This window comes from Myotis yumanensis, unplaced genomic scaffold, assembly GCF_028538775.1.
Source record: "Myotis yumanensis isolate MYYU_CA2020_CCGP unplaced genomic scaffold, mMyoYum1.0.hap1 SCAF_3, whole genome shotgun sequence".
NCBI lineage: Eukaryota > Metazoa > Chordata > Mammalia > Chiroptera > Vespertilionidae > Myotis > Myotis yumanensis.
In genome coordinates this window covers 184,673,564-184,695,099 of record NW_027223754.1, presented here as the reverse complement: position 1 = coordinate 184,695,099, position 21,536 = coordinate 184,673,564, and the positions used below count along the sequence as shown (strand labels likewise).

The following is a 21,536-nucleotide window of genomic DNA, read 5'->3' as shown; positions in this document are numbered from 1 at the left end:
TGTGTATTTCATATTTAAAATGTTTGATATATCTTAGTCCTGTAATATGATAATTGGATTTTGATTACTAAAGTAATAACTGTATGCCGCTCAGAACAATTCATTGACATTGTATTTCTTTTTCATATTCATAACAGAGTTTAGACTGTAATAAGGAATTCTTATGCGTGTAAAGCACTTTATACTAATTCAGTAGGCACAACACAACTATGAACAGCCTTCAAGGAGTTTGTAGTATAAAGACACGTATTAAAAGAGGGCGATGGTGTGGGAATCATAAACTTATTTCGTGCTGGGCATTTCAGCATAGCATTACATTAATTTAATCTTCACAATAGCCTTTTTTGTGTTGTTGTTTTTTTCCTTTTCAGATGATGAACTGAAACTTAAAGAGGTTAAGGACCAATTGTAGGTCATACACACCTTCACTGTTAGTCACTAGCATTCAAATTAAGGGCTCTGGGCTAAAACTCTTCTGTACCTAAAAATATCTGCTATAGCTGGGCAGTATTAGCAGGTTCTTTTATCTCTCCGTAAATTGACTGCTTGGGACTAGAGGTATTCTTTCATAGAAACAAGTGCAGTGGTAGGTTATTGGTCGAGCCTACAAATAAAACTTATTTAACCTTCCAAAAACCTGTTGACTAGTGTTATATATTGGCAGGGTCTTAGAATTGGGTCCTTTCTTTTCATCCGCTCAGTAGTGCCTAGTAAATACCATGCACTATTCTAGGGACTTATAAATTGAAAGGGAACCACACTCTAGGGACCCTGCCTTCCTGGAGCCTGCAGTCTAGTAGGAGGAAAACATTAAAACAAAAAATGGAAAAAACGTGATTTTTAAAATGGCATCTTCATAAAGGGAAAGAAGAGTGTTCTGTGACAGATTAGGGAAGCTTACCATTAATAGCGGTGTTTCAGTGATAAAATGCATTTAGAGTTTCAAGGTTGGGATACCAGGACTCCCAACCACAGTGAATTTTATTGTGGAATCCCTTTGTCCATCTTTTTAGTCCCAGGACCACTGCTCAAGACCAGGCCTCTGGTCCCCTCTCCTTGGAATATGTAGCTTAATGCCTGGCATCCAGTCATCCTCTGAGCAAGCCATGTCCATGGTGATGACAGGATGCTGGCTCCTGCTCTGCAAAGGAGTTAGTTGGGGATGAACAAGAGGAGTCGCCACATCTCAAGTGGTGGCATTTTGAGAACCCTTTCTGAATTTCTCAAATGATTGTCCCCGTAATCTGGATGTTTCTTCTTATTTGCAAAGCTGGTGTATGTTTAATGAAGGGGGAAGACATGAAGAGTAGAAAAAGATAGAATTGGTTAGAAGATGTTGTAAATGTTTCCCTCCACGTCCTTCGTGGTTCAGGATTCAGGATCTGGAAGAGGAGCCGCACACAAATGAAAGAGAAGAGACAAGAGATAATTTGGGAATATTGGGGGCCAGGCGGGTAAGTCCAACTCAAGAGGAAGGACTTACACCAGTGCTCAGGCCGCATCAACCTTTTATAGTCAGAGGTAAACAAGGCAGTGGTTAACATAGTTACACAGTTCTTGTGAGTTTCACCTGTTTTGACCTTAGTTACACTTCCTGCACTTCCCTCAGCCCATTAGCTTCCCAGATAAGATCTGGGGAGTGTTATAAGGTCAAGCCTAATTATAATTATGCTAAGAGGACTGAGCCCTCTAAGCTGGGACTTGTTTGTGACTTTGCCAACAGGTCAGGCCGAGGCTTAACCCTATATCGGCTCCCCACAGAAGAGTCATTTGGAGGCCCTGGATGTAAACATCCCTGTCTACCCACCTCTGTCCTGTGAAAGATACAGAGTTCTTTAGCACTTGTTGACAAATGCTCTTCTGTCACTTTTTCATTTTTCTATAATAGATAAGCATAAGTTGGGGTTGATGGTGAAAAGTTACATGTATATTTGTGTGTATGTGGAAATTGGAGTAATGGTGTGGAAAAATGATACTAGTTGTCAGATGGTGTTATAAGAAATCAGAGGAGGAAGAGGCAAATGGGCTGGGCTGTCCTAGAAAGGCATGAAGGAAGGAGGTAGGGATTGCTAGGCCTGGGGATATGGATGGAATTCACATGGGTTGATCTAAATCAGTGGTTCTCAACCTTCTGGCCCTTTAAATACAGTTCCTCATGTTGTGACCCAACCATAAAATTATTTTCATTGCTACTTCATAACTGTAATGTTGCTACTGTTATGAATCGTAATGTAACTATCTGATATGCAGGATGGTCTTAGGCGACCCCTGTGAAAGGGTCGTTCGACCGCCAAAGGGGTCGCGACCCACAAGGTTGAGAACCGCTGATCTAAATGAATGGTAGGATAAATTCATAGGAGTGGGGGGATATATATATATATATATATATATATATATATATATATATATATAATGTGTGTGATGACTAGTGATAACTACCCTGCTGGTAAATGATGGAGCTCTAGTGAGTCTGGTCTTTGAATGTCAGGCTGAGCTTTTTATTTCCTAGGCCAGTGGTCGTCAAACTCATTAGTCAACAGAGCCAAATATCAACAGTACAACGATTGAAATTTCTTTTGAGAGCCAAATTTTTTAAACTTAAACTATATAGGTAGGTACATTGTTATTAACTTAATTAGGGTACCCCTAAGGCTTATGAAGAGCCACACTCAAGGGGCCAAAGAGCCGCATGTGGCTCGCGAGCCGCAGTTTGCCGACCACGGTCCTAGGCAAGCCATGGCAGGTGTCTTTTGGTGTATGCAGTATTAATAGTGTAAAGTGGTTTTAAGAGAGATTTTAATGTAGGCAGCATGGATTAGAAAGGGACAAGCCTAGAATCAAGGAAACCAATTCTGGCTCTATTGCTGTAATCTAGGGGCTAGTTGCTTAAACTGAGTAGCAGTGGGAATAGAAAGGAAGGAGGCCATTGATCAAAGATATTAAAAAGGAGTTGACAGGCCTTAGAAATCTTGCTGAGCTAGGAGGTTGACAGAGAGAAGTCAAAAGCCACGGAAAGCCTTTGTGTCTGAGTGGCTACGAGAATGATTTGTGTAGGGAGTAGGTGGTGGGGGGGGACTCTAAGTGGAGGTGTTAATGATGGTTTGATTTTTGAGCTGTTGACATAGCATTTTAGGTGGCTAAAATCTGACGTTTCCAAAGGACTCCCAACATTACTTTCTTTTCCTCCCTTATGAACAAGAAACACAACCTCCTACCCACAAAACATCCTCTCTCAGCTACCTAATTGACTATCTGTGTATATACAGAACCAAGTTGAAAATACCGTATTCATCCAATCCATTATTTATTTAACAAATACTTACTGAGTATTTACTATGCACCAAGTAATTTAGGCTTTGTCAATGAAGCAGACATAGACATTACTCTTTTTTTTCTTTTTTTAAATTGTTTTATTGCTTAAAGTATTACAAAGAGTATTACATATGTCTCCTTTTTTTCCCGCCCTTGACAATCCCCTGGCCTCCCCTACCCCCCAGTGTCTTATGTCCATTGGTTATGCTTACAAGTCCTTCGGTTGATCATAGACCTTACTCTTAAGGAGCTTATAGTTAAGTTAGTGGGAGAGTCGATAATAAAATAACCACAAGTATATATCACTGTAGACTGTGATAAATGCTGTGAAATACACATCATGCTTTGACCAGATATATTGAGAGGACTTGACCCAATGTGGGGGTTATTGGAAGAGGCCTTTGTCACAAACATAGAGATGAGCCTGCCTCTGAAAGTTCAGCTGGAATGGATCAGGACAGAGCAATAAGAAAGTCACCTGAAAGATGAACAGTAACTAGCATCTTGGGCTTGAGATTGGACCATAACCTGAGTGAAAGTATTGCCATTATCTAAAGAAAGACTTGGAATGGGATTGGTGTGATGTGGAAATTTAGAAAAAGGAGTAAAACTGCAGCAGAAGTAAAGTTCCTGTCTACTATCGAAGAGGGAGCAAGGCTTGGCCAACTGATTTTGGTTATTACTTCAGTCCCGGTGGCAGGATCTTCCAATCAGATATCCATTGATGCTTTCTTTCTTTCATTACTCTTCACCACATTTTGAACTCAGAATTATATGCCTTGACAATTAGGATGCATCACTAATCAAAATAGAACAAAAAGCTCTACCCTTTTGGGGAGTGGGGTGGTAGGGGAGCAAATGTCAGAGTAAACAGATAAGTAAATTGTATAGTATGTAAGAATATATAAATGATATAAGGAAAAATAAATAGAACAGGGTAAGAGCAGGAGAGGAGTGATGAGGAAGGAGTATGGGAGAAAAGGGAGGTGAAATCCGAGAAGTAATGGGTGGACTCCAGGGGCCTCATTGGTTTATGTGATCATCTGTTGCTCAGGGAGATGAGCCATTGCAGGTCTGAGCAGAGCAGGAGACGTGATCCACCTTCACCCTTTGAAAGGGTCATTGATGAGATTTTGGAGAACTAATGCAGCCCCTCCAGAGCCAGTTCTGTGCCCCATCAGATTCTCTCCTTATACTTCTTAGTTCTTAACAGGATTATGATTAAATATTTAATATGTAATTACTATATTTTGTTTAAGGTGCCGTGATGATCAGTTAGCATTGAGTTAATAACAGCTTTACAGGAGAAAAGGGAGACATGACCATATTATATAAAATAACCCCTCAATCCTTATTTCAGAAACAGCATATTTTAGAATCAAGTCAACACTTAGTTTAATACCTGTTTGCACACACTCCGTGTGGTAGGTAAGCTTCATGAAAAGCAATCTTATTCATTGCCATATTTTTAGTCCCTTAGCCTAAGCCTTTCTCCTAGTAGTTCCTCAATAAATATTTCTTGATTGAATGAATTTTGATGATGACAGTCAACTTAATTTCATGCTATTCAGAAACTTTGTAATTTGGCCCTTTGTGAAATTTAAATATTTTCCATGTGACATTTATCCAGTCCAGTAGGGAGTTAGTAAACCAGCTGTTGATCAAGTTTGGTTTATGTGATTTTCCTCTGAAAGGCAGATAGGATCTGCCCAGAGGCCTGATGGTAGGACCAGAGGCATGACGAAGCCAGGATAGTGCAGAGACCTCTGAGGCCTGGGTGAACATAGCCGAAAGCCAGGCCTTGCCATTGGTCGTGCTGTTTCCAGTTAGAAACCTTCACAGTTTAGGCTGCTGTGGTTTCCAGAGAACAGGGGAGATACTGAAGTCTATACTGTCAGGAATAGCATTGGTAAAGCGAATGCGGACCAAATCGGAAAATACTAGTCCGTGGGTCCTTACAGAAACCTGGGACGAATAGAAAATAGTCCTCATGTTGTACAGATGATAGAAGTTTAATGAACCACTTGGGAACTCCTTGGTCACTTGGGAGTAATCTCTGTGCCTTTGGGAATTATTCTCTGAAGTGGCTAGTAACTATAGAAGCACCCGAGAGAAGCCCTCCGGACTTCTCACTGCTCTTTAAGGAAGCCTTTGCCTTCCATTTCAGGGGGAGTAGTTGAAAATGTGTGGTATGTACATTGCCGTATTTTTAGTCCAGGTTTAGGCCTGTACCTGTGAGAATGAAGAGGAAGTGTTGAATTCTGAGCAAGAAAACAAGAGAAACCAATCCTCTACTGGCTGTTGTGGGCAGGGATGATTGAGGAAACCAGGCGGTGGAACTTCACTGTGATCAAAACTCCACCCTGCTATGGTAGGCCAGGGATTCCCTTTGGTTCTTCGAAAATTACTGGCCACTTCAGAGAGTAACTCCCAAACCGTGTCAGTGCTGCGGTCATATGCTACCAAAACTTGCCCACTACATATTCCCAGTGATGTTCTGCATGGGTTGTGTTTTCCCTTTCCCTTCCAAATGACTTAGGTTCATTACACATATTATTTCTTTGGATAGACATGATCTTAAAAATAAAAGAGAGGAGAATTTATCTCTGAGATGAAAATTCGTTTTAATCTTCATATTGAATCAATTCCAACAGGGTTTGCTGAACTTGGTTGAAAGTGCATATAATACCCATTTCATTAAATATTATAAAGCTGTTCAACCTAAAATTTAAAGCTTAGTAAAATAGGACAGTATGGCAGAAACCTAAAAAGAAATAAGTCACTCCTTTCCCAGTTCTTATAGCACAAGGCAATGATAGAGGGAAAGTAGCATGTTATAGTGTTGGTTTTTTCTTCTGTTGAAAATTCATCTGTTGCAATGCATTTACTTTTAAAAGTTGTTCCATCACAGAATATAGGTGCATTCTAATAATTGCGGCATTTAAAAAAATTTAGTAAAGAAATATCAGAGGATTCCAAATTAAACAATAAATCTATCAGACAAATAATATGTCTGTTTAGTGGGCGTGCTTTTTCCCAACCTGTTTTATGATGTGTTTTTTCTGATTATAGAAGTAATGCATTTTTATTATAGAAAATTTGGAAAATACTGGAGTATGCTACACTTGATCTTAGCCAAAAGGCCGAGAAGCGATTGAAGAGTATAAAGAAGGAAAAAACCCCAAAACTACCCACTCTTGTTACTATGCACAGAGAATTTATGTTAATATTTCTGTATATATGCATAATCATTTTTTAAAAGATTTGGGTCTTATCACTAATCCTGCATTAAATACTATTTTAATTAAATTTATATTATTGGCCTGGCCAGTGTGGCTCAGTTGGTGTTGGAGCATTGTCCGGTGCACTGGAAGGCCACCAGTTTGATTCTCAATCAGGGCACATGCCCAGGTTGCCGGTTCAGTCCCCTGTAGGGGTGCATACAAGGAGGCAACCAGTTGATGTTTCTCTCTCTCTCTGTGTGTCTCCCTTTCTCTCCTTTTTCGTTCCTCTCTCTAAAATCATTAAAAATGTACATTATGTGTTCCCATGTCATTATATATTTATTCAATAGATTTCACATGTTTTTTATTCCTTTTTATTGAATTTTAGAAAGAGAAGATGGGGGAGGGAGAGAGAAATAGAAACATCAATGAGAGAGAAACATCAACATCGATCTGCTGCCTCCTCACACCCCCTGCTGGGGACCGAGCCCAAAACCTGGGCATGTGCCCTGACCAGGAATCAGACCAGTGCCTTCTTGCTGCATTGGTCAACTCTCAACCACTGAACCACACTGGCTGGGCTATTCAGTAGATTTTTTTTTTTTTTAACTATGATGTTCTGTTTTATGAACACATAATACTTTAATCATTCCTCTATTTTTAGATGTCTGTGTTTCCAGCTTTTTGCTGTGAGGAAAATTCTTATATAACATTCTTATGTGCATGTCTGTTTCCTAGACTTGGAATTATTGACGGAAAAGGATATGCGTTTTTTAAAAGGTTCATCACTTAACATTTTGCCAAATTGCTCTCTAGAAGATTTGTACAGATTTATGTTCTCTCCTACAGTATGTGAAAGTGCCACCATTTCTTCATACCTGCAATAAATTCCCTTGATTGGACTGATAAAATCGAAAGGTAACTGATGGAGAATCTGTGTGGATTGTTATCAGTGATTCAGTTGGTTTGGAACTGCCCCCAAAATTTAGTGGCTTAAAACAGCAATGATATATATACATAATTCCGCACCTTTCTGTAGGTGAGTGGGCTCAGCTAGGCTGTTCTTCTGTTATGTGTGGTATCACTGAGGTTATTCATGCAGAAGTCTTTGGCTGGAACTGGGCTGTCGCTGGAATATCCACTGTCTCTCCTCGTGGCCTCTTACCACCTAGTGGTCTATTTAGAGTTTCTTTATAACATGGCAGCTGGCTTCTAAGGGAACATCCCAAAGGGACAAGCACCAGTGTGCTAGGGCTTGTAAAATCTCTGACTGCATCATGCTTGTTTATGTCCTATTAGCCAAAGCAGGTTGCATGACCAAGGCCAAAATGAAAAGTGGGAGAGGACACAGCCTATAAATACTGGGAGGTGTGGTTTCTTGCAGACCATTGATGTAATGGACTACCAGACATGGTAACTGAGTTTCACTTAGCATTGCAACTCTAATCGATCAGCAGTGCCTGTATGGACCACTGTATTCAGAAGATTTGGAGACCTACTTCTGCATCAGTAAGAAAGCCTATTGTGAAAAGCTAGTGATGTTTGCAAGGACTTAGGTGAGGATGTGGATGGATTTATCATCCTTAATTTAATATCTATGAATTTATATCATAAAGCCTTAAACCTAAAAAATAACAGCAATTCATGAGCTTGCATGTAAGCCTAAGTAGTTTAGAAACATTTGAGTACTTGGGTAAATCGAGTCTTAAGCTTTTGTTCATCTTGGTTTCACATTGACAGCTAATACAATTGGTAGTATAAGGGATCAGCAGTTGGTATCTTCTGCTGGGTTGGTTTGCAAAATACCATTGTGTTATACCAGAACTGCTGTTGCCCATTTCTGAGTGAAAAAGATGTAGCAGAGTTCACAGGTTAGGGTAAGTGCCTTTCGTAGTGATTAAGAGAGTACAGCCCAGGATCGTGTGTGTGGATGGATAGTTGGATGGATGGATGGATGGATGGATGGGTGGATGGATGGCTAGAGTCACATATGTATTAATATGTATACATGAATGTGTGATTTGTAAGTACTTGACTGAGTTGTCACTTGATCTTTGGATTGCTTCATGTGATTTAACTAGTAATTATCTGTGACAATTTCAAGTCAGGCCCTATAGCCTGTATTCCAAGGAAGATTTATTGGGAAATGTTGCTATTGCTCCTGGAACAGTTTGTCGAGTCTTCTTTTATGCTCCCCACCCCCCATACTCTGCACCCCATGAGGTTATACATATCAACAGTTTGGTTTGTCTTCTAATCCCCCATTTTTGCATTTACACACACACACACACACACACTCTGCAGTTCTCTTCTTAGCACAGCTGCAAAAGAAACTCTAAGTTGAAAACAAGCAGTATTATTGGTAGGAGAAATGAAACCCTGTGATGAGATTCTAAATCCTTTCTGCAAATAATACTTCCTGCCTGGCCTGCTACTGAAGTCTCATTTCAGAAGACACCTAAATTAAAATATTTCACAACTTTTGGCTTCAATTCCTGAAAATCATTACAGGAGAAGTGTAATTGATTATCCAGCGTGAATAGATATGATTAATTCATCTTGTTATATAAGCCAACCATCCAAAAAATGCAGTGGCGTAAGAAAGAACTATATTATTGTGTACACATCTCTGGGTTGGCTGGGCAATTCCTCTAGTTTCTGTTGGGTTGACTGTTGTGTGGGATCAATTGTGAGTCAAGTGGGAGACTTGGCTCATCTTGGCTGGTCTAGAATGGCCTTATCTGAACTTGGCTCTCTTTTACATGATCTCTCGTCTTCCAGTAGGCTTGTTCTTGTGTTGAAAGCAGGTGTCATTTATACTGGAAAAGTGAATGAGCAGAAGTGCTCTATGTCTCTCGAGGCCTGGACCCAGAATTCAGACAGCGTTCTTTGACCACTGCTTTCTGTTGGTCAAAGAAAGACACAAGGCCAGCTCAGATTCAAGGACTGGATAAATAGGGAAGCGTTACAAACTCATATTGTAAAGCTTGTGGAGACAGAGAACAAAGAATTGGAGGATTTGTATAATCCATATAACACACGTGCCCCCAAATTACAGAACCCAGCTGAATTGAAGTTTCTCTGTCTCAAATATGGGATTACACTTGATCATGGCCACACTGCTTGTCATGTATTCCTTCAATTACATAGAAAGTTAAGTGGACATGTGTGTGAGATTCTTTTACCTTTTTTTTTTTTTAGTGCTTTTAGGGGGTGGGGGGGAAGGAGACAGAGAGAAACATCATTTTGTTGTTTTACTTATTGATGAATTCATTGGTTGATTGTGTATGTGCCCTGGCCCGGGATTGAACCTGCAATCTTGGCGTATCGGGATGACACTTTAACCAACTGAGCTACCCGGCCAGAGCTGTTTATTAAAACATTTAGTACCTAAATCCTCTAGAGTAGGGTTTTTTTCCTTTTGATGATGTATGTAGTTGGTTGGTAGTCTCATTGAGGCTGCATCAGTTTAAGGTTCAGAATGGGCCTTAGTGTTTCCATTGTGGGAGGTGAAGAAGATACTGTAGGTTTCAGTGTGCTTCTGAGAAGGCTTTCAAGTACTGGCATACCTTTGCTTTATTACACTTCACAAATGTTGTGTGTTTGTGGGTCTTTTTTACAATTGAAGGCAAGACCCTTCACCATCACAAAGATTATGATTTGCTTTATAGAGGTGGTCTGGAACTGGACCTGCCATGTCTGAGATGCCTATGTCTGGCCCACGCCCAAAACCCATTGACCAGGCATTTACTGTCACGCTACCAAATTTTATTTTCCTTGTGGCACTTACCAGTGGCTCAAGTTCTTGTTCATTTACTTTTGTCATTTGTCTAATTCCACTGAGACTTGTGCTTCATAAGAGCAGGGACCTCCTCTGATCTATTCACTACTGAATTCTCAGAGCTTAAGTCGGTGTCTTAGGAGATGCTCAATAAATATTTATAATAAAAAACGTGTGATAAACAAGTGAGCAACGTGTTAAAATACAGAGTATTATATGCTATGTCTCTGGTATATTGTAGACATTCATTAAATCTTTATGGATTCTTTAGGGGAGGGTCATGGGAGTGGGAGCTCAGAAAAAACGAATAGTTGGAACCACAAAGGGTTTTTTTCCAGACAAATGCAAAGGAAGGCAGAGGAGAATTTAGGGTATGACAAATTTGTTGAAACAGATCATTGGACTTTAGGCTGGGAAGGAGGGAAGTAGAGCAAGAAGACATCTAATGGGTTGGGATAGAGATTCTCCCAAGACAGAGGGAGAGTGGTTAACACGCATGCTGGGAGGTTGAGGGCTGTATTGCTGGAGTGTGGTCACTGATGTGATGACTTCAGATGGGCCATGTTATGAGTATGACAGGGTCCTGGGATTAAGGGAATGAATGGCTCGGGTAGTTGAAGGACCATGAACAGTAGGGAATAAATAGCTGCTGTTGGTGCAGCAGGGCAGCTGCTGTCCTCAGGGGGAAGTCTTTAACAACCAGGATGTTTGGGTAATGCTTTGAGAAGAAGTTGAGGATATAGGGGAGTTTGCTAATGATGGACCACCACTTCCATGGTAGTCTAGTTTACAAGATTGAGGCTAGGTCAGGGGCAGACAGAGCAAAACATCGTAGGGCTAATGTTGGTTTAAGGGATGGATTGAGAAATGGAATGGAGACTGTCTGACCTTGGGCACTGAGAGGTTTGATGGTTTTAGGTTCAGTAGAATATTAGAGAAAAATGACCCCCCTGAGACTAACAGACAGAGGCTAAGACATTTGACCAACAGTGTAGTGGTTAGCCCAGGGGCTTAGGTAGACATGTTGTGAACTCTTGGGAGCTTATTTACTAGACAGACATAGAACTCGTTTATTACATCAGAATTTTTACTGTAAGTTTTTGTCAGAATATTTTAAGTATCATTTTTAAAATTAAACATGACATTTTCCTAATGCAGACTATTTAAAAATATCAAGCATTAATGATATATGCAAATGCTAAAGAACAATGATTTAATTACTTTATGTAGTGCTATATATCAAATACTAAATCAAGTCTGAAATCCAAAGATCAGGATTTTCAGATTAACATTTTCTAGTTTTTGTTTCTAAAGTCTTTTTTACTTGGTATTAACAAAATAGATATTTTAAATGTAAATATTTAATCTCTTACTTTTGCTCTTAGTCACTTGGAAAGTTTAAACTGTGTGGTGAACCAGAGCAAAATTTCATAATCTTTAAACCACAAAGTTGCCTAATAGGCAGCAAAATAGGAATGACAACAGTGGGAGATTTACAAATTCCCAGAACCACCTGGAAATAATTTTACTCTAAGCTCATAAGTAGGAACTCTGTAACATGAGGAATAATTAATAATAATTACTTTCTTGCCTCTAACTCTTTGGTCATACTTGTTCCATTGAAAGGAGCAAGGCAGGTTAAAATGATCTGTGTAATTTAAACTGTACAATACAGGTGAGTTTATTTTATGCAATTAGCAATTTTCTAATCTCTGGGTGAAATATTTTACTACTGCATTTATCTGATCTAAGACAGTTTAAAACCTTTTTTGAGTATGTGTATTATTTCATTATGAAAAATGTAATACATGCCAAATGAATATAATACAGCAGAGATAAAGGAAAGCAAGATGAATAACCATTACACATGAAACTCAACTTTAGCTCTAGAACAGTGGTTCTCAACCTTGGCTGCACATTAGAATCACCTGGGAATCTTTTTAAAATCCTGATTTCTGGGCCTCATCCTCCGGAAATTCTGTTTCTTTGTCATGGGGTGGGGCCACAACATTAGTAACAAAGAAACAGAATTTCCGGAGGTTGGGGCCCAGAAATCAGGATTTTAGAAAGATCCCCAGGTGATTCTAATGTGCAGCCAAGGTTGAGAACCACTCCTCTAGATAGAATGTGCTCAGACCTTTGAAGGTCCCTCTTGCTCCTCCTTCCCATTCCTCTGCCTCCCATAGGTAGCCACCATCCTTCATTTTGTGTTTATAACATCCTTATGGTTTTCTTTAAATTTTACTACATATGCCTGAATCCATATACAATGCATGGTTTAATTTCCCCTGCCTTTTTTTTTTTATATTACAAAAGGGAAATTACTCATTATGTGATTTGCTTATTGTGTTAAGTGTATTATTTGTGAGATTCATCCACAGTTGATGTAGTTCATTTTAATTTTTTTTGTATGTTTATACTATAATTTAACCATTTCCCATTGGTGGACATTGCTTCCTGTTTTATGGCTATTATGTGAACACTAGAAGCCCGGTGCATGAAATTCGTGCATGGGTAGGGTCCCTAAGCCTGGCCAGCAATCAGAGCCGATGGGGGCTTTCCAGTTGCCAGCCGGGGCCTTCCTTTGTTTGACGCCACCCCCTGGTGGTCAGTGCACGTCATAGAGAGCGATCAAACTCCCAGTCTCAATCGAACTCCCCAGGGGACATTTGCATATTAGCCTTTTATATATATAGATTATTGTATATATCTCCTCATGCGCATTTATATGCGTTTCTCTAGAAAAATAACTAGGAATATAATTGAGGTTGTAAGGTGTGTGCATTTCAACTTTATTGAATAAATCTAAATTATTTTCCAAAGTGGTTGTACTATTATAACCCCTCCACTGGTACATGAGTTCTTATTGCTTCATATCTTTGTCAGTACTTGATATTGTCTAACTTTTATATTTTTTTCCAATCCGGTGGTAGTCAAATGTTTTCTTATTGTGGCTTTTACTTTGAATTTCCCAGATTAATGAAACTAAGCATCTTTTATTAGGTTCATTGTGTATTCATGTTCTTCCTCTGTGAAATGCCTGTTTATATCTTTTGTTCACTTTTCTTGGTGTCTTGTGATTTTTGTTTGTTTAAAATAGATAATAATCTTCTGTAAATTTGAGTTTGTAGCTTGCCTTCTCTTCCTTTAAGTGATCTTTTGATGAATATAATTCTTAATGTTAACCTAATTCTTTATCTTCTGTAAGTTATGACAAAGTGTTTTTCCCCTTTCCAGTCCTTTGATTTCTTTTTCATTTTAATTCTTATATTTGTTTATGTTGCCGGCTACGTTGCTGGCTAGTCCTTCTCAGGAAGCTCATTGTCACATATTTGGAAGACAAGCTCTATGTAAAATAGCTTAGGTGTGTTTTTATAATACCAGCTGTTTTCCCTGGCAAGAAGGAAATCCAGACAATTCTGAACCTGTTTTGATCATGCGATTAAATAAAATGCTTTTATTAGATGCTTGTGAATAATGAACGCAACTCTATCTAGTAAGAGAGCCTCTGCCAGGAATGGAAGAAAGCAAGATTCTTTCCTACGAAGTCCCTAAACCTTGATTTTTCTTCAGGTCTCCTGTTTCTGTTTCTCTGATACTCTTTAGTCAGACAATCCACCTGGTCTAGTGTGGTTTGGGGGCCTGTTGATTTTTTTTTTCTCACCCAAGGATATGTTTTATTGATTTGGGTGGGGAGGAGGAACATCAATCAGTTGCCTTATATGTGCCCCCCCCACCGGGGATTGAACCCGCAACCTAGGTATGTGCCCTGACTGAGAATTGAACACACATCGTTTGGTGTATGGGAAGTTGCTCCAACCAGCCCAGCCACCCAGCCTGTGCAGGGACTGTTGATTTTTAAATGATCCTTGGAATCACCATTATCAGGACTGTAAATGTGATCTACCTAGAATCAAATTGGAATAGAATATGTAAAAGACAATAACAATTTAATTGTGTGAATTGTAGTCTCAGGCATAAAATATAATTAATCTTTATCTAAAATTTGTTACTGCTCTGCACTCAAGATTGCAAAGGCCTTCACTTAGGTGATAAGATTCTATTATAGATAGAATTTCTCATAATCAAACACATAGAGGAGAATAGTAATGTTTTCTGGCTTCTGTGGAACTAAGCATAACACCTTACTGACCCAAATACAGATGCTTCTAGACTTATGATGGGGTAACACCCCAATAAACCCACGCTGAACTGAAAATGCATTTAAATAAACCTAACCGATCAAATGCCATAGCTTAGCCTAGCCTTCCTTAAATGTGCTCAGAACACTTACATACGGCGTACAGTTGGGTTAAATCATCTAACACAAAGCCTAGTTTATAATAAAATATTGAATATCTCGTAATTATTACATGTATCACTTTTACACTATTATAAATTCAAAAAATCAATCGTAATTTGAACCATTTTAAGTTGGGGACCATTGGTGTACTAATGCCCTCGAAACAATTCACATAGCTCTCTGGAAAAAACTCATCTCTGAATGAAAATCTTGTTTATATTCAGTGACATTCCTGAAAAGTGTATGTGGAATGAAGGGTCCTTTTCTCAGTAATAGTTTATATAGGTAGATCCACATATACAGAGAAGGTAATTTTTATAATTTGCTACATATTATTTGTTTGTTTGGTTTTTTTGAAAGAATTATTTGTATTAGAAAATAATTTCCATTTTATAATCTTGCTTTTTGAGGTTTCCTGTCAGTTATTATCTTTCAAAGTTGCTGTTGCAGGGACCTCCCTTGGAGTATGCTCTTTAATTCGCAGAGGGGTCAAAAAGACGACGAAGTAGGAGCATTTCCTTGCTTTGTTTAGGGCATAGAGCCTAACCAGTTATTATAACTTCTGGGAAACAGAAGAGGAAATAATTAGAGATTTTTATAGAGCAGTGTGGAAAGTTGGCTTTTTACTTCTCGGGTAATAAAGCATGTATTATTGGTAAAACTATACACGGCACTGAATTGTTATGTTTAAGTTTTGTTAAGAAAGCACACAAAAATTCAGTGTGCTATTCAGAGTAAATGTTTATGGGATCCATAATGATAACATTGCTGTTAGGCCTTTACTGTGATCAGCTTATTCTACTTGTCACTTCCAAGTCCTTGTTTCCTTTTTCTCTAGCTTTATTGAAATACACTGGACATAAACCAAGACTTTTTTCTTAAAACACCTTCCCAGAAGTAATTTTTCATTATCGCCTTCTCATCTGTGTTTGGTATGAACTCTGGTTAGGAGTTATTCCTATTTCTACAGAACATGAAAAAAAAAAAAGCCTGCATTTATTTAGGTATTTGGGTTCCCTAATATGTGTTAAACATTGACTGCCTATTAGGAAGATAGTAATGAACTAGACAGACCTGGCCCTTACCCTTGTATATGTCATCATCCAAACACAAAACTCCATGCATTGATTTTAAAGTTTTAAATTTTCAAATAAATTTATATTTTAATTGAATGGAAAAAAATGAAATTAGCTGAATACTGTGTTACATAATCTTCCAGGCACTGGGATGCAAGGATGAAATAGAGAAAGTTTACCAACTAGTAGTACTCAGCTTCATAATTGATTTTGATAGTCATTGTTTAGTAATGTGAAAATGTTTATCCTATACCTACTATTTGCTAGGAACCTATGGTACTAGACATTAGGGATAAAAAATTGCATGATAGGAATGTGGTTTTTTTTTGTTTTTTTACTTTTTCAGATTTTGAGAAAACAATTGAATTAGAGCAGTGATGGCGAACCTATGACACGCATGTCAGAGGTGACACGGGAACTCATTTTTTTTGGTTGATTTTTCTTTGTTAAATGGCATTTAAATATATAAAATAAATATCAAAAATATAAGTCTTTGTTTTACTATGGTTGCAGATATCAAAAAATTTCTATATGTGACACGGCACCAGAGTTAAGTTAGGGTTTTTCAAAATGCTGACACGCCGAGCTCAAAAGGTTCGCCATCACTGAATTAGAGACTACATTCATTGTATTTGCTGTTCTAAGTTCTTGTCTACTTTTTATGTAATTCCTGCTATTTATGGAATGCTTAACTATGCTCCAAGCACTCCGCTGAGCGTTTTATATGCATTAAGTCATTTGCTGCATATGCCATGCAGACCTTCCCACTAGTTATTGAGCACTCAATGTACCTGTCACTGTGTAAGCATTTCATCGCCTTAGAAATGAGGAACCTAAGCCTTAGAGAACTGGCAGAGCTGGGAATCAGGCTCGGAGTGGGTGGGCAGTCCTGGGTCTGTACCCTACTGCAAAACATCTTTTAGCAATTGAGCTTTATGGTAATATTTTCATCTGCAATATAAATAATAAGTGATCTGATTATTTAAAATTCACCAATTTTTTTTAAAAAGCAACAAGTTTTAAATAATACCCACATATGGAGCTTATTAATCATTTTATGTAACTTTTGTCATCTCTATTATGATCAGCTTTTTAAAAAAAAATTCCAGTCCTAGCCGGTTTGGCTCAGTGGATAGAGGATCAGCCTGAGGACTGAAGGGTCCCAGGTTTGATTCCAGTCAAGGGCACATGCCTGGGTTGCGGGCTTGATCACCAGTGATTCTCATCTTTGATATTTCTATCTCTCCCTCTCCCTTCCTCTCTGAAATCAATAAAAATATATTTAAAGAAAAGGAAAAAAAAAAATTTGCACACATTTCAACTGATACAGCTGTTGCCATAGGGTCAAGTTTATAATGAAATTAGAAAAAAATTAATTCTATAAAATTAGGTTGAAAATTAGTGTATTTTCTTATAATCTCAAGTGTCCTGTGTAAAGGTAGTCATCTTAGGCTGATGGCATTAAAAATTGATAGCTTTAAGAAATCTCTACTTTATAGTAAATTTTTGAATGTTCCCATTTTGATTTATTTTGGGTCGGGGCTTCCATTGACATTACAGTTCTCATTTAAAAGAAAAAGAAATACCTTGGCGGGGGTGGCTCTGTTGATTGGAGCATCATCTCGAACACTAAAAGGTTGTGGGGTCCATTTCCATCCACAGCACATAACTAGGTTGCAGGTTTGATCCCCAGTCAGCACAGGCGGGCGGCAACCAATCAATGTGTGTGTGTCTCTCTCCCTACCTCTCTCTAGAATCAATAATATAAATAAATAAATAATATAAATAAATAAATGGAGAAAAGGGGGGAAGGGAGAACTAGTGTCTAAAGTAGCTATAAGAACACATTCACCTGCTAAGGTATTGCTTCACCTCCATTTGAACATATCTCTGCCTTCCTAATCTCTTTGACTACAGTAAAAATCTTGCTGCAGTTTTTGAAGTGTAAAGAACAGGGCTTTTTGCAATTAGGACTGACCTCAGTCTATATCAGCTTGCTTTATTATTGACTTAATTGTCTTACCTCCGCAAAAAGGGCATGATTTTAATTTGCCCAGCCTTCTTATATTTAAACTAGAGGCCCAGCGCACAACAAATGTGTACTGGTGGGGGGAGGGGAGTCCTTCAGCCTGGCCTGCACCCTCTCCCAGTCTGGGACCCCTCGGGGAATGTCCAACTGCCAGCTTAGGACCACTCTCCTCCCCTCCTTCTGGGGAGCGGGCCTAAGCTGGCAGTCAGGGGTCCTTATTGGTGCTGTGGAGACAGGAGAGGCTTCCACCACCACTGCTGTGCTCGCCAGCTGTGAGCCTGGCTTCTGGCTGAGTGGTACTCCCCCTGTGGGAGTGCACTGACCACCAGGGGGCAGGTCCTGCATTGAGTGTCTCCCCCCTGGTAGTCAGTGCGCATCATAATGACCAGTCGTTCCGCTGTTTGGTCGATTTGCATATTAGGGTTTTATTGTATAGGATTTTAAGTCGTTTATAAGTGATCAAGCATTACTGTCATCCTCTCTGCTTTTACATGGCATTAAATTAGAATTAACTCCTGAATAATTCAACTGATGTTATACAATTTAGAATATAGACCAGACAGCAAATTACTGAATCTAACATTCTAAGTCTTTTCTAGTGTGCCTCTAACTTCCACTGGGCACAAATGGAGATTCTCAGCCTCTATCATGAAAAGAGCGTGTTACTATTTAGTAATACAAATTAAAACACAGCTGGGAATGAAGTTGTTAGCCCAATCTCACAGACATTATCCTCCCTCTGTTTATTTCCTCCTGTTTGTATTCCTAGAAGCAAACAGCTGCACATTCGACTTGATTCTTATCCCTTTTCTTAAAATCTGAACCTCAAAATAAGCAAACTGAGCCTTTAGGCTTAGAAAAAATTGCCATATATATTGAAACAATAATATATCCATAATAATAAATTATTTTTTGAAATAGTTGCCCACAATTTCACCATCACCCAATTTCATATAGTTGCAGCCATAATCTACATTCCTTTTTTAGCAGTCTGCTTTTTTCACTGGATGTTTGCTATAACACTTTCTTACAAATCTGCATAGTCATTATAATTTTAACCTCTGCATACTAGGTGGGGCAAAAGTAGGCTTACAGTTGTGAGTACAGGAAACATGGAGTTTATTCTTGTATTGTTATTTGTTAGATATTGTATTATTTTACATACAAACAACTGTAAACCTACTTTAGCCCCACTGAAGTATTCCACTGTTAAACATTTAATTTAAAACTCTGTACAGTTTACTTAGTGCCAAAATAGCATTACTTACAGTAATGAATAGCATTAATTTTAAACTGTTTTTTTCTGGACATTGTACTGATTAAATTTTCTTTTAAAGCCATTTATACTGTGCATATTAGAATAGGTAAAATTTTTCAGTTAAAAGGAAGTCAGGTAAAATGAAACTTTTAATGTTACCAGTCAAAATTACTACCCTAAGCATTTGCAGTATTCCTTAATTGTAAACATAGGCAAGGAGTGTGTTAGTGGCCTTAGTGAGTTTATTTTTTATGTCTATCCAGGATTGCATGTTCATACCTAGCAATTTATGTATAATTGGCAATAGTAAGCTGTTTATTATAGCAAGATGATGTGGCTCCTTCAGGTGACGGTCTGTCTAGTGGAATTTAGGATATCGTATGGCAGAGCGTAGTCAGCTTCTGTGATTGTTAGTGATAGTCCCCCCACCCCCCCACCCCCATTTTACTTAACATACCGGTATGTATCTATCATCCATGGAATTATTTTATTTTCATTCTGTTAAATCTTTTTTTAGTATATGTTAAGTAAATAACTTTTTATAATGTAATGTTTTCTTTCTCCTAAATTTATTTATTGTAACTCATATATATCAAATTCTAGTATTAATTTTTTAAAGTGTGTGTTACTGGACACTGATAATCACCTCCTCCCCATACCTGTATCATCATCATCATTATTTACTTTATAGCCTGATTTTATAGGCCTGGATCATAAATTACTCCTTTCTTTTAAACCAAAGGATTTTTAACTATGACATTTATATAGCAGCTAAATGGGGCATAACAATATATTACGAGAAAAACTTTTTTAAAAAAAATATATTTTATTGATTTTTTTACGGAGAGGAAGGGAGAGGGATAGAGAGTTAGAAACATCCATGAGAGAGAAACATCGATCAGCTGCCTCCTGCATACCTCCCCACTGGGGATGTGCCTGCAACCAAGGTACATGCCCTTGACTGGAATCGAACCCGGGACCCTTGAGTCCGCAGGCCGACGCTCTATCCACTGAGGCAAACCAGTCAGGGCAAGAAAAACTTTTTTTTTTTAATGTAAGTGAAATACATGCTCCTATTGGAAAATCTAGAAAATTACTAAAAAATTACCTATACTCCATCACCTATTTGTATAAACTATTGGCATATAGTCTTTGTTTCCTTCCTACATATTTACATACATAAGAAATTGGGGTCATAGTGTACTGGTACATATTCATAACTTGATTCACTTAATGATTTGGAACATTTTTCTATTAAATAGTCTTTGACATCTTTCTAGTAATTATTAGAAAATCAGTACATGCTGATGATAAATTCAAGCAATATAAAGGGCTATGAGAAGACTGATAGTCCTACTCTATCACTCCAGTCCCTTTCTTTCCTCAACCACTGGTGACAGTTTCTTATTCTATAACTAGAGGCCCGGTGCACGGATTCGTGTACTGGTGGGGTCCCTCAGCCTGACCTGCGCCCTCTTGTAATCCGGGACCCCTCGGGATGTTGGAGAGCTGGTTTTGGCCCAATGCCTGCAGGCCAGGCCAAGGGACCCCACCGGTGCACGAATCCATGCGCTGGGTCTCTAATATCCATATAAGATCTTTGGTTAATCTCTTCCCGCCCTCCCCACTTCCCTCTGAGATTCATCAGTCTGTTCCATGTTTCCATGCCTGTGCATTGAGTGTCTGCCCCCGGGTGGTCAGTGTGTGTCATAGCTACTGGTCGAATGGTCAAATGGATGCTTAGGCTTTTATATATATACTAGAGGCCTGTTGCACGAAAAGATTCATGCAATAGGCCTTCCCTTCCCCTGGCTGCTGGCATCGGTTTTCCTCCGGCACCTAGGACCCAGGCCTTTGCTCCGGCCAGAGCCGCCTTCAAGCCTTCGCTGCTCTAGCCGGAGCCGCCTTCAGTCTTCGCTCCGCCGCTTTGCGCCTGCGTATGCAAATTAACTGCCATCTTTGTTGGCGGTTAATTTGCATATCTCGCTAATTAGCCCGTGGGAGGCATAGCGAAGGTACAGTCAATTACCATGTTTGTCTATTATTAGATGGGATAGACTAGAGGCCCGTTGCACAAATTCATCCACAGGTGGGGGTCCCTCGGGTGGCCTGTGGAGATTGGGCCAAAACTTGCTATCCAATGTCACCTGCCGCTCCCGCTGCTGCTCCCGCTCATCCTGGCCCCACTGCACCTGCCATGAGCTCGCGCCCAGTCAGTCCCGATTGGGAGAGGCTTGCGCTGCTGCAGCGGCACTCTCCAGCCATGAGCCCTGCGTCTGGGGCCCATCCCGAGGGGAGTCAGGAGGTGGGACGTAATTGGCCCTCTGGGAGGGACGGTGGGATGCCCTTGCCCGCCCAGGATCCAGATCCATCCCGCTGACGTTCATGCCGGTTGTCAGGAGCCACCTGGCCGCTTTTAATAGTTTCTTCCTTGTGGAGTGTCTAGGGAGGGGAAGCGGCCGTGGTGCCCGAGGCCAACATCCAGGAGGCTAACAGCGCTGTTGGGATCGTGCTGGCAGTGCCAGTCCGTTGGTGCCTGGACCATTCTCTGGA

The 21,536-nt window shown here is 39.3% G+C and overlaps 1 protein-coding gene and 1 pseudogene across 13 annotated transcripts in view; one reads left to right on the top strand and one right to left on the bottom strand.

Moving 5' to 3' along the window:
• Positions 1-21,536, top strand: part of PLEKHA5 (pleckstrin homology domain containing A5) — a 218,561-nt gene that overhangs the window by 7,010 nt on the left and 190,015 nt on the right. The gene's annotated exons all lie outside the window — the stretch shown is intronic.
• Positions 6,382-6,467, bottom strand: LOC139007707 (U2 spliceosomal RNA; annotated as a pseudogene).